The sequence below is a fragment of the Natator depressus genome, chromosome 6 (genome assembly GCF_965152275.1).
Source record: "Natator depressus isolate rNatDep1 chromosome 6, rNatDep2.hap1, whole genome shotgun sequence".
NCBI lineage: Eukaryota > Metazoa > Chordata > Testudines > Cheloniidae > Natator > Natator depressus.
In genome coordinates, this window is record NC_134239.1 from 127,377,414 (window position 1) to 127,391,246 (window position 13,833).

Below are 13,833 nucleotides of genomic sequence, written 5' to 3' on the forward strand. Positions count from 1 at the left end.
ACAGGCACATTACAGGAGACTATCTCTCTTCCTGCAAAGATACAGCAAGCCCGCGTCTTCACAACTTTTCTAACCAGGGAAATAGTAAATGCCCTTGGCACGTGCCATTTGAGAATGTGTGATGGGGTGTCCACTCCCTACCAGCCTTGAAAGGATGAACAATGCTGAAAAGGGGGCTGATTAACGTGAAAGGCTGAATCCGAGGGAGACCCAGGAACCCAGCTGAGAAGGAACGGACGGGGCTGGTATGAAGACAGGACGTTGGCAGCAGGAACGGGCTGCAGGGAAGTAGTCTGCAGTCACTCCCTGGGAGAAGGGAGCTGTGTTTGGGGTGACAGTGCCAGGTAACCTGCAGTTACTACCTGCGAGGAGGGACTTTGGTCTGGTCCACCCAGAGCTGGGGGAAGACAGAAGGTTGAGCTGAGAAGTTGGAAGATGTAGGAAGGAGTCCAGGGGAAAAGCAACATGGTCTGAGAAGGCCACCATTGCTAGAGATAGGATCACTGGACAGGAACCCAGAGGAGAGGGTGGGTCCGGGTTCTGCTGCCAGCCACTGGAGGAGGGACACCGTCAGGGCAGTGAAGGGAAGGGAAGACTGCCATTTCGTATAAAGGGACTTTGATATCCTGGAAGGGAAGGAATATAGTGACCTGGCTGGAGGGCTGAGTCAGGAAGAAGCACCCCAAGTCCAAGAGGAAGAGCAAGGGCCTGGGGAGGGGAACCGACAGAATGGGGCATCAAACCTGCGAGAAGCTAATCCCCAGCAACCAGGGAGAGGCGCTTTAGCAGTGAGTAGACCCTGTGACAAGAACGCGGTGTGGGACAGAGTTCAGACCTCCAGTAATCTTTGTCTATTCGACTATCTTTCCAGGTTTTATAGGATTCTCTTTCTAAGGAGCAGGATAGCAGCCGAGAAATAAAAGGGACATTTTTTTCTTATGAGAAGAGTGGGAGAAATGATGCTATAAAATAGTTTTAATATGGAGGGAGGGAAAGTCCATCAACAGTGTGTTACACAGATTTTGGCTGCAGCCATGGCTCTATCTCTGCCATTTCCCCACCTATTTGGTCACATAGCATCAGGTTATCCTACCCCAGATCCAGGGAGGTCCTATGCAGCTGCACATGGCGGCTTACTTCTCCTTAGTCTACTCTACGGTTTCTTGGGAACAGGGAACACTCTAGCTCCAAGTGGGCATTTCCTGGATCTTTATATCCAGACACAGCAGATGCGGATGGGTATTCCAGGCTGGAGTCCCGGTTGATCTCTCTTTGTTTCTTTATGTCTGCCACTATTTGGGCCATATCCTCTCCTGGCATAAGTTAGTATAGGGAAGCAGGGATTTCACTGGAGCGATGCTGATTTATACCAGCTGGGGCTCTGGCCCTGTGTGTCTTCAGTTCCTAGGAAGATTAGATAACAAAAATTAATAATTAATAATAACTGTGTTCCTATCCTGATTGTCTGTGGCAGCGGGGAACTTGTGAGGCCATAACTAGAAAGGGCCTTTTACATTTTACAGGGAACATTCAACTAACAGGTCCAAGGGATGAAAAGAAGGTTCCTTGTGAGATCAAAAATTCCCAAACAAAAGGATTGATCTCTCTTTCTGGCTCACGGTCAGTAAGGAAATAAGGCTCAGCAGAATGTGAATTATATAAGCAGTGACCTATATTGTCTGTGCTCAGAGCAGCACTGATGAGAAGTCTGTACTGACAGCTGCAGAGTGCAAAGATTCTCAAAAGGAACTAGCCCCAGTGCTCAGCAGAAGGGGCTTCTAGGGTACTTGACCTCCCAGTCTGGCGGAGGCCACAAGTGAGGAGATAGGATTGAAACCCCTGTTGACAATCTACCAGAAATGGATTTAGAACAGATGATTCAGAGATCATCAGCACCTCCAGGCCCCTTGTCTACCGCCCAAAACAGTTCTCCCATTCAGGATGCTGTGTGCCCTGTATTAAACACCTTGGGTGAAACCCTTGACCCAGTGAAATTAACAGGAGTTTTGCCTTTGACTTTAATGCGATCAGGATTTCACCACTTGAGTTCATAATGCTGTTATTATGTATTAGCAGTTTGGATAGGATGAGCCAGATCCTCAGTGGATGACAATCAGCCTACTCCCATTGAAATCAATGGATCTATGCTGATTTTCATGAGCTGATGTTCTGGTGCCATGATTTTAGTTTCTCCCAAGTCTTTTAAAGTAAAGAATGGCAATTTCATATCTGATTTATTGGTGGATGATTAGGACAGAGGTTGATTGATCACTTTTCTGTAGTGGCCCGAGACAGTAAGAAATCTCTAGATTCCTATTACATGACTCACCTGAGAGTAAATCTTTATTATGCACAATTTAGTCTCTCTCTGTCTCTGTCTCTGTCTCTCTCCTTTTTTTTTTAATCCAGTAGGGAAGTCTTTTTCAGTTATTGTCTCGTAAGGACCAGAGTTGTAAACATTATATCCCTGAAACAGCATCATTGCCTAGAACATTATCAGAGATCAAAGCAAATCACAAGATGAAACATTGATGTGATATGGGATTAGGCAAGAAGCCATTGTGTTTTCAGATTCCCACTGACTGTTCTTCTCTTCATTTTTTATTTACAATCTCCAAAGGGTGGAGGTGGGAGGGGGTCTGGGAAAGGCTAGCGGAAATGGAGGTGCACACCTACATTTAAGATTTTTTTTTTAATTTTAATCTGATAGAGCTTGGCTAAAAATAACCCAACCCACTATGTTGCCGATCTATAACTACATTTTAAAGAGACAGACGGCTTTCAGGATTAGTAAGGGAAAAAAACCAAACTGGAATGTCAATGTCCATCCAGCACTGCCAGAAGCCAAAATCATTACAATCTGTAGATCTATGTGGCATTAATTACTAATTGTTTGCTTAGTTCCTGTGCACAGGAGTCCACACATCACCCAAATCAACAGGAGAATTCTACCCCATGTTGGGAGTCTAAGCAGAGAGGCCAAACCTTGAATGGGAAAGTAGGCAGGGCTCGCCCTTTCCCTCGTGCTGGCCTTTCAGGGTCAGGTTCACCAATAAAGTAGAGAGGTTATTTTACCTCTGTATTTGTCATTGGTGCAGCCATTGCTGGAATACTGTGTTCAGTTCTGCTGTCCACACTTCAAGAAGATTTTTGATAAATAGGAGAGGGGTCAGAAGAGCCACAAGAATGATTAAAAGGTTAGAAAACCTGCCTCCTAGTGATAGACTCAATCTATTTAGCATGAAAAAGAGAAGTTGTGACTTGATTACCGTCTTAAAATACCTGCACGGGAAACAAATATTTAATAATGGGCTCTTCAATCTAGCAGCAAAAGGTATAACAAGATCCAATGGCTGGAAGTTGAAGCTAGACCAATTCAGTCTGGATATAAGGTGTAAATTTTTAACACATGAGAGTAATGAACCATTGGAACAATTTACCAAGGTGTGTGGTGGATTCTCCATCACTGACAATTTTTAAATCAAGTGTGGATGTTTTTCTAAAAGATCTGCGCTAGCAATTATTTTGGGGAAGTTCTATTGGCCTGTATTATACAGACTGGATGATTCCAGTTGTCCCTTCTGGCCTCGGAATCTACCCATCTCGGATTATAACTAGAGTTGGACTAAAATTTCCAAAGTTCCTAGGGATTTAGGAGCATAAGACCCATTTACAAAAGTGATTTAGGCACTCTGAAGAGGAAAGTCAGTGGCACTGAGGCTGTTAAGTCTTAGGTTCCTAAATCACATCATCATTTTAGAAATGTTTGCCCCTGTTCAAAATTTCCCAGATTTCAATTTTCTGATGACATTTTCCATCCAAAAGTCAATTTTAAACACAACGTGGCAGATTTTTGACCAGCTCTAATTATAGCAAAATGTGGCAGTGCCCTGTAGGTACTAGAAGGATGCTTATACTGCCTTTATGTCTGGTCTATGGAGGAAAGGCTGCAACTGCAAACATTTTACCAGGACTAAAGAACTATTTCTCGTGGGTTGGAGAGTTGTTCACGGTTCTTTCAATTAGTAAGGACATTTGCATGAAAATGACCTGCTTTTCATTCTTTGTCACCCTTTGATTGTGACATCATCATCACTTGTCACCTGACAGTGGTAGAGTTGCAAAAACAGGTCACTTTCTTCTAACACTGAACAGGGATCCTTATTTGAATAATAAAAACAATGTAATCTCTTCAATGGCTGTCTTCCCTGTGCAATTTCTGCCTAGATCCTTCCTGAGCCCTGCCTGATGGCTTCCTGCTACAGATTTTTTAAAAAACAGAGTGCATACCATCACTATTTCCACAGCAACTAATTGCAGTGTCAGGTATACAGGATGATGAGTGCCTTCAAACAGGAAATGGGTAATAAGACCCAATAAATGACTAAGTAATATAGACACTGGGTCTGATTCTGATCTCACACAAGCTTACACTGGTGTAACTGATTAGTTGCTTCTGATCTACTCTGACGTAAGTGAGATAAAAATTAAGTCCATTGTTCTGATGCAAATGAACCAGATCATAAAAATAGGGACAGATAAAAACATAGGATAAGATGCATCTTCTGAGTGGTTGGTTTTTTTTGTTTTTTGTTTTTTTCAAAATAAGAGTTTTCAAAGGTTTCTGTGATGCATCAGCTGGTCTTGAATTTCACTTTGGGGGCTACCTTCTGTGATGCTCTAGTGGATTGTCCTTCTCAAGCGAAACTGCTTGCATTGCCAGCAACCTGTGTTAGCATCGGTTCCTCCTCTGAGCTGGGTACCCGCCCTTGGTGAGCAAAAAGGTCTCATCCTGCAAAGTCTGTAGCACCCACTGGCAGGTCCTGAGAGTCCTTGACTCCCATTGGCTTTCAGCACCAGTCAGGTTCAGACTGTTCTGTTGTAGCAATTTTTCTGTCTGTGGCATGCTTTTAAATTGAGTGGGACTGTAGAGAAGTTTGCTATAAAGTAGATTGCTTTGCTGGATGAGTGTTTTGGGGAAGTTTGTGAGCTACTGGAGTCTTTGTTAGGTGGCTGGTTGCCTCATAATCTTTAGGGTATGCTCAGCCACAAAATGGGAGCTTGGGGTGTGAATTACTGTGTGAGTTTCTCTGGCCTGTGTGATGTAGGGGGTTGAACTAGATGATGAAAGGAAGTTAGAGATCCTTTCAGCCTTCAACTCTATCAATCTATGGAAGAATTTGTGCCTGAGTTTTATGCTGCCACCTGGATTAAATACTATGATGAAAGAGAGCATGCTTTTCTGGCATGACACCACGGGAAACGGAGAATGGTGAAGATTCTGGGCAGCCTGGTTGGAGTCATAATGATTAATATTTGTGGGGTTTGGAAGTAATGTCCTGTAAGAAGCTTTGGGGCTGGACCCTAAGATCATAATTCAGGCCAATAAACCCTACTACAATTTTTTTCAAAATTTCGATGAAAAATGGAAACAAACATTTTGCAGAATTCTTTTTTTTCCCTCCATTTTTCAACCAGCACTGCCAAAAACCAAAGAGAATCATAGATTTTCAGCAAAAACAACGAGGAGTACTTGTGGCACCTTAGAGACTAACAAACGTATTTGGGCATAAGTTTGGCCATCCTGTTTGACCTTTGGCATTGCATGGGCCAAAGAACTACACCCAGGGATTTCTACATCAAACCCATCACTTTTGGTACAGGTACAGTATCTTTTTTAGAAAAGGACACCCAGTCTTGGTGAGCTGGAGAATTCACCACACCCCCTGGTGGATGATGGTATAAAAAAATCTCGAGGGCCCTACATACAGGACATACTGACTCTGGTTACATCCTTAGGCCCCATCCTGCAAACACGTGCACACATGTTAAACTTTGCTCACGTAATTAATCCCCCTGACTTCAGTGAGACTACTCACACTGGTCATGTTAAGAAGGTACTTAAGGGTTTGCAGTATGGGCCTTCACAAAGTCCTCCCTTCACAAAGAGATTTGGGACCTGATACTCTTCTCAGTTATACCAGTGAAAATCAGAAGTAATTCTACTGAAATCAATGGAGTTATGCCATTGGAAAACTGGTGTGAGAGAAGAATTATAGCCCAGTCTTTCTAAGAAAATGCAGACCTAAGCATTGACCTTTCAAGGGTACTGAATTCATTTATTTCCAGAAGAAGCTAAAACCGCTCAATCACACCTTCATGAATTCATATGTTTGAAGGAGGAATTCATAAGAAATGGTGCTATTACTTCTCTTCTCTATCTTCCTAAATTGAGGTTTCACATGTACAGTAAAGCCAAAACATCGATTTGACACAATCTGAGCAAGGCACATTCCTTCTGAGATTAAAAAGGGCATTTTTGCTGCTGACCCCATTGTGCATCAAGGTGTATCAAACACTGTGCAAATCCCCCAACTAATGGATTGGAAGAACTCTTTTATTCCAATGACCTTTTAACGAGATTTTTGGATTGAGTTTTATTGTTATAATTCGGCAAATCAGCTGCATAGGAATTGATCCTTTTTGCTGAGGGGCTATATTCAAGCACTGGACTTTCTCAAAATTTGGCGTAGGACTGCTTCTAATACGATGTCTTTTTTCTAGATTTGAGAACTGAGATTGCCTTTTGCCTTGAATTCCTACCTTCCCTGACACACAGACGGCTGTTTAAGCATGTAGATGTTGAGGGGGAAAAGCAGGGGGAAGGGACACTGGACTAGCAAAGGGAAATAGTTTTTATTTTATGACATGTTGCCCTTTGCGACCCAGTTCTTCAAGGTGCTTGGTGCCTCCTGAGGGGTTTTGAGGACCTGTCACTCCCACTGGGTGGAGGGGTGTCAAGGTTCCTTCCCCACTCTGAACTCTAGGGTACAGATGTGGGGACCTGCATGAAAACCTCCTACGCTTACTTTTACCAGCTTAGGTTAAAACTTCCCCAAGGTACAAATTAATTTTACCCTTTGCCCTTGGATTTCCACTGCCACCACCAAACTTTATCTGGGTTCCTGAAAAAAAATGTAGTTTGGACACGTCTTTCCCCCCAAAATCCTCCCAATCCTTGCACCTCACTTCCTGGGGAAGGTGTGGTAAAAATCCTCACCAATTTGCATAGGTGACCACAGACCCAAACCCTTGGATCTTAGAACAATTAAAAAGCATTCAGTTTCCTTACAAGAAGACTTTTAATAGAAGTAAAGAGATCACCTCCGTAAAATCAGGATGGTAGATACCTTACAGGGTAATTAGATTCAAAACATAGAGAATCCCTCTAGGCAAAACCTTAAGTTACAAAAAAGACACACAGACAGGAATATTCATTCTATTCAGCACAGCTATTTTCTCAGCCATTTAAAGAAATCATAATCTAACACATACCTAGATAGATTACTTACTAAGTTCTAAGACTCCACTCCTGTTCTGTCTCCGGCAAAAGCATCACACAGACAGACACAGACCCTTTGTTGTTTTTTTTTCTCCTCCCAGCTTTTGAAAGTATCTTGTCTCCTCATTGGTCATTTTGGTCAGGTGCCAGCAAGGTTACCTTTAGCTTCTTAACTCTTTACAGGTGAGATGATTTTTCCTCTGGCCAGGAGGGACTTTAAAGGGGTTTACCCTTCCCTTTATATTTATGACAAGGGGTCTCAGCACTGATTTGATCAGGCCCTGACTCTTGGGAATGTACAAGATGGCTGTTGTACAGCCAGTACTGGGTTTACAATGGCACCAATGGCGCCATGGTGCTGGGTGCACACTTAGAAGGGGCCCTAGTGCTTGGACCATGGCCCTGCCCCCGCACTCTGCCCTGAGGTCCTGCCCGCCGTTTGGCCTCTTCCCCCACACCCCACAGACATCTCCCACTGCTTGCTCCTCTCTGCCCTTTTCTCCCCATGTGAGTGGTAGGCGGGTCCTTTGGGGGAAGAGGACAAGTGGGAGCTGGGCTTTGGGGTGGAGCACAGAAAGAGTATGGGGGCTGGGGCTCAGGACAGAGTTCTGTCATCTGCCACCATTGAGAACAGTTGAGCTCCATCCTCTTTGGAACCCCCCTTCAGGTAGTTGAAGGCTGCTATTAAATCCCCCCTCACTCTTCTCTTCTGCAGACTAAATAACCCCAGTTCCCTCAGCCTCTCCTCGTAAGTCATGTGCCCCAGCTCCCTAATCATTTTTGTTGCCCTCTGCTGGACTCTCTCCAATTTGTCCACATCCTTTCTGTAGTGGGGGCCCCAAAATTGGACGCAATACTCCAGATGTGGCCTCATCAGTGCTGAATAGAGGGGAATAATCACTTCCCTCAATCTGCTGGCAATGCTCCTACTAATGCAGCCTAATATGCCATTAGCCTTCTTGGCAACAAGGGCACACTGTTGATTCATATCCAGCTTCTCGTCCACTGTAATCCCCAGGTCCTTTTCTGCAGAACTGCCACTTAGCCAGTCAGTCCCCAGCCTGTAGCAGTGCATTGGATTCTTCCATCTTAAGTGCAGGACTCTGCACTTGTCCTTGTTAAACCTCATCAGATTTCTTTTGGCCCAATCCTCCAATTTGTCTATACCCTATCCCTACCGTCCAGCATATCCACCTCTCCCCCCAGTTTACTGTCATCCGCGAACTTGCTGAGAGTGCAATCCATCCCATCATCCAGCTCATTAATGAAGATGTTGAACAAAACCAGCCCCAGGACTGACCCCTGTTTTGCAATAGCACCTTGGAGCAGTCAGGTACCCTTGTGCTAGGCACTGTACAGACACAGAACAGAAAGAATCCTTCCCCAAAGATCTCAGGGTTCTCACATGATCGCTTTAAACAGGGAGATGGATCTGTTGATTCATATGGAAAGTGCAGAAAAAGTAGGGAGAAACTTGGGATATGGCCTTAGAGTTGTTGTGTTTTTTGGTGTTTTTTGTTTTGTTTTTTGTTTTTAAAGACAAAGGCCGTGAATGATGGGCGTGCCATCTGGGCTGCTATTTCTCCTATGTGCCTAGCTGAGGTGATGGCAATTAGAAATGCTGTCATCATGGACAGGTGTAAGAGAGAACAAGTTGTCCTGGACTCAGAGGGAGGTCTAGTCCAAGCCCTGAGAACTAGATTAAAGTCCCAGGCCGGAGCGGGTGATGTCACATGGGGGAAGAGAGTCCCAATGCCCTTAAAGAGTCTACGCATTAGTGGTTGAGCAAACTCCAAGTGGGAAGCCATTTTCACCATGAGATGTACCTTAAGGGAGCTGAGTGAGAGTTTAAAATGTAGTGCAAAATCAGAGGGAGGAAAGAGGAGGTTGGGTCTGTCCTTTTGGAATGGTACAAACTTGGAGTCGTTTCCATTTTGTAGATGGGTATGTGGAGTGGTCAACTTGTGGTTGTGTTGCAACATGTGTTTCAGCTTGTCAGTGCATTCTGCTTCTAAGCCTTGGAACAAAGAAAGATCCAAGCCTGGAGGCGGGGGACCCGTGGGTTGGGGTGAAGGGTCAGCCCATTGTTTTGAGAGAGCGGGTGAGGAATGGGCTGACGTCAGAGGAACAGGAGGGCATATTGCCACCTGCGTCAGGTAAGGGAGCCAGACTTGTCATAGTCAAGAGGGGCAATCACAATAACTCTCGCTTTGTTTCGTTGAATTTTCAACAGAATCTTGGATAGGGTAGAAAACTGGGAAAAGACATACAAGTGGGCCCTGTCCACTGGGAAGATGAGGGCAACAGCCAGTGAATGTTTCCCCAAAGGATGGCTATATCTTGAAGCACCTCTGAATTCAGTATACACTCGTTGTCATGAGAAAATTCCAACTGAGACTGTTGGTTATCCCGTTCTGTATCCCTTGTAGACTGACAGCTGAGATGAGCACATTGTGATGGGTGCATCTGTTCCAAAGTTTGAATGCTGTCTTGCAGAGGGAGGGAGATCTGGCAGCTCCTTGGCAATTTATACAAAACATACAGGTCACATTAAGTCCATCATAACCTTTGTGTGTTGTTTTTGATGAAAGGCAGAGTTTGTGCACAGGCACTCCTGACAAACCTAGCCCCAAAAGACTGATATCAAAGGTCATTTCTCCTGAACCTTGTTGTTCTGTAGTTGAGCTCCCCAGCATATTAGGGAGACGTGTCCCAGGGTGGTGAATGTGGGCAGTGAGAGGAGCGCTCTCGCTTGTACTGCATCAGGCTGGTGCTGATACAGTCCAGTCACTACCGGGGTTAGTATGCCACTACAATGAAGTGAACCTTGGAGTCTACCCTGTGTGGAGCAGTGTGTACCTATAATGATCCTGCCCCAAAGGTAAGCAGTAGGAAATCTCCTGTATGATGGTTGTATTGAGATATGGAAGTAGGCACCCTGTAGGTTCAGGGCTAGAAATCAATCTCTTTGCTCTAGAGCTGGTCCTAACTGCTGTGAAGTAAGGTAAGGTGACTTCTGAGTGGCGTGACAGGTGTATAGATGGCAGCTGATGCTGTAAGGTATCATTGTTCAGGCCCCCGACCAGCTCATCAAAGTGCTTATAAGAGGCAGTTTGAGAGGTCATGGACTGGGGTGCAGACTGTTCTCACTTTTGAGCCCTGGGCCTCTTACACTGTGACTCATAACAGCACAGAGATGGTGAGTATTGAGAAGACTGTGATCTGTGGTGTGGTTGAGAGCTATATCTTCTCTTCTGTTCCACAGTGTAGATTCCTAAGGAGTGTAGTGCGGTCCAAGAATCCTTCAGGATGTGGAGAGAAAATCTGTCTTCTCCGCAAAGAGTTTGGCCCTTCAAATTGGATGTCTATAGCTCTTTGGGCAATCTAGAGAGGTGTAGTGGACAAAAAAAAAAAACCCACAACCCACCTCAGTACCACTGTCATGGAGACTGGGCGGGCAGCTGTAACAGCTACATCCAGTGGTGTCTCTAGGACCGGTCTGGCTATTAACTGACCCTCTCTAAGAATGGTCTGAATCTGTTCTTGTTGTGTTTCCAGTAATGTTTCAGAAACGTCCTGGGTTTCCCAAGATTAATAAACTTGTTTTGACCATGACAGTTTGTGAGCTGGTTTGGGTAGAGATGTAGGGTTGTTTTTGTTTACACTCTGTTGCTGGTTGGTGCAAAGGAGGCTGGCTCTGCCAGATGATCTTGGTAGGATCTAGAATCAGCTCATTAATTGGGAGGACAGTTCTAGATGAGAAGGTAGCGTGCAGAATTTCCACCAACTTGTGATGTGCATCTGCCACCTCCGGTAAGGGAATCTGCAGCTCATCTGCCACCCTCTTGGTAAGATCCAGAAAGTTCTTAAATCTTCACCTAGTGATGAGTGGTGGGAAGCACAGTCTAATCTGGGAGAGATGAGGAGAAGTGTGCTGAAGAGGTAGCTTCCTCTTCAGGTGTTTTTTTCCCCCTTCTTTCCTGTTCTGAAAAGCTTTCCTCTATCCTGGCTCAGGTGCTCTCCTGCCCTGACTCAGGTGCCAGGCTGTAGCAAACCATCTGGTGGACTCTCCCTGAGAGACACCGGAGATGGTCGCGCCATGTGTGTGTATATATCCGAAGTGTTACAATATGGCCTTGGGAGGGAGATGCACGAAGGCAGGCATGGGCGGTTGGCATGATGGAATTGGGGATGACCCTTGTAGTGTGGTGGTGGGCCACCTTGAGGGGCCAGGGAATGATCTCCTCCTAGCCAGTGTCAGATTTGTCAAGGGGTAAGGGTGCCGCTGACTGGGATTTTGGCAGTATACAGCCCGGTGCTAAGAGCGATTCTTGGTGCCAGGATGTGGTCGATACTGGGGTCCTGGTACCAAGTAATGGGGATTGTGGTTCTTCCCCAATCATCAGGTCTCCAGGGTACCAGAGCTCATGCAGTACCATGGGTTCATTTGGTACCACAGAGGAGGATCCGTGGTACATTGTCAGTACCGATAGCTGGGCAGAGCACTCCCTAAATGAAAGTTTGGCCCAGTACAAAAAGTTTGTTTGTGCCACTTTTTTAGAGACAGAATGGTAATTGTCTCTCCTTGAGTCCTGAGGCCACAGGTCTCCAGAGTATCAGAGTACCTGTGTTACCATGAGCTCATGCGGAACCCCAGAGGAGTGTCTGTAGTCAGTATCGATGGTTGGGAAGGTGCAGAACGCTTCCTAGATGGGAGTTTTGTTGCATCTGGTACCAAAGGTTTCAGAGTAACAGCCGTGTTAGTCTGTATTCGCAAAAAGAAAAGGAGTACTTGTGGCACCTTAGAGACTAACCAATTTATTTGAGCATAAGCTTTCGTGAGCTACAGCTCACTTCATTGGATGCATACTGTGGAAAATGCAGAAGATGTTTTTATACACACAGACCATGAAAAAATGGGTGTTTATCACTACAAAAGGTTTTCTCTCCCCCCACCCCACTGTCCTGCTGGTAATAGCTTATCTAAAGTGATCACTCTCCTTACAATGTGTATGATAATCAAGGTGGGCCATTTCCAGCACAAATCCAGGGTTTAACAAGAACATCTGAGGAATGGGGGTGGGGGGTGGGGGAAGGAATAAACAAGGGGAAATAGGTTACTTTTTATAATGAATCAACCATTCCCAGTCTCTATTCAAGCCTAAGTTAATTGTATCCAATTTGCAAATTAATTCCAATTCAGCAATCTCTCTTTGGAGTCTGTTTTTGAAGTTTTTCTGTTGTAATATCGCAACTTTCATGTCTGTAATAGCGTGACCAGGGAGATTGAAGTGTTCTCCGACTGGTTTATAAATGTTATAATTCTTGACATCTAATTTGTGTCCATTTATTCTTTTACGTAGAGACTGTCCAGTTTGACCAATATACAAGGCAAAGGGGCATTGCTGGAACATGATGGCATATATCACATTGGCAGATGTGCAGGTGAACGAGCCTCTGATAGTGTGGCTGATGTTATTAGGCCCTGTGATGGTGTCCCCTGAATAGATATGTGGGCACAGTTGGCAACAGGTTTTGTTGCAAGGATAGGTTCCTGGGTTAGTGGTTCTGTTGTGTGGTATGTGGTTGCTGGTGAGTATTTGCTTCAGGTTGGGGGGCTGTCTGTAGGCAAGGACTGGCCTGTCTCCCAAGATTTGTGAGAGTGTTGGGTCATCCTTCAGGATAGGTTGTAGATCCTCAATAATGCATTGGAGGGGTTTTAGTTGGGGGCTGAAGGTGAGGGCTAGTGGCATTCTGTTATTTTCTTTGTTAGGCCTGTCCTGTAGTAGGTGACTTCTGGGAACTCTTCTGGCTCTATCAATCTGTTTCTTCACTTCCGCAGGTGGGTATTGTAGTTGTAAGAATGCTTGATAGAGATCTTGTAGGTGTTTGTCTCTGTCTGAGGGATTGGAGCAAATGCGGTTGTATCGCAGAGCTTGGCTGTAGACAATGGATCGTGTGGTGTGGTCAGGGTGAAAGCTGGAGGCATGTAGGTAGGAATAGCGGTCAGTAGGTTTCCAGTATAGGGTGGTGTTTATGTGACCATCGTTTATTAGCACTGTAGTGTCCAGGAAGTGGATCTCTTGTGTGGACTGGTCCAGGCTGAGGTTGATGGTGGGATGGAAATTGTTGAAATCATGGTGGAATTCCTCAAGGGCTTCTTTTCCATGGGTCCAGATGATGAAGATGTCATCAATATAGTGCAAGTAGAGTAGGGGCGTTAGGGGACGAGAGCTGAGGAAGCGTTGTTCTAAGTCAGCCATAAAAATGTTGGCATACTGTGGGGCCATGCGGGTACCCATAGCAGTGCCGCTGATTTGAAGCTATACATTGTCCCCAAATGTAAAATAGTTATGGGTAAGGACAAAGTCACAAAGTTCAGCCACCAGGTTAGCCGTGACATTATCGGGGATAGTGTTCTTGACGGGCTTGTAGTCCATCTTTGTGTGGAATGTTGGTGTAGAGGGCTTCTACATCCATAGTGGCCAGGA

At 45.1% G+C, this 13,833-nt stretch overlaps 1 long non-coding RNA gene across 2 annotated transcripts in view; it reads right to left on the reverse strand.

Annotated features, from left to right (window-relative positions):
• Nucleotides 1–1,268: 1,268 nt before the first annotated feature.
• The window catches only part of LOC141990242 (uncharacterized), a 61,895-nt gene continuing 49,330 nt past the window's right edge, over nt 1,269–13,833 (reverse strand). For both annotated transcript variants that reach the window (XR_012640118.1, XR_012640116.1), the window contains 2 exons: nt 2,330–2,485; nt 1,269–1,404 (listed from right to left, as the gene is read on the reverse strand). This is a non-coding gene — a long non-coding RNA (uncharacterized LOC141990242). The remainder of the gene's footprint in view (nt 1,405–2,329; nt 2,486–13,833) is intronic.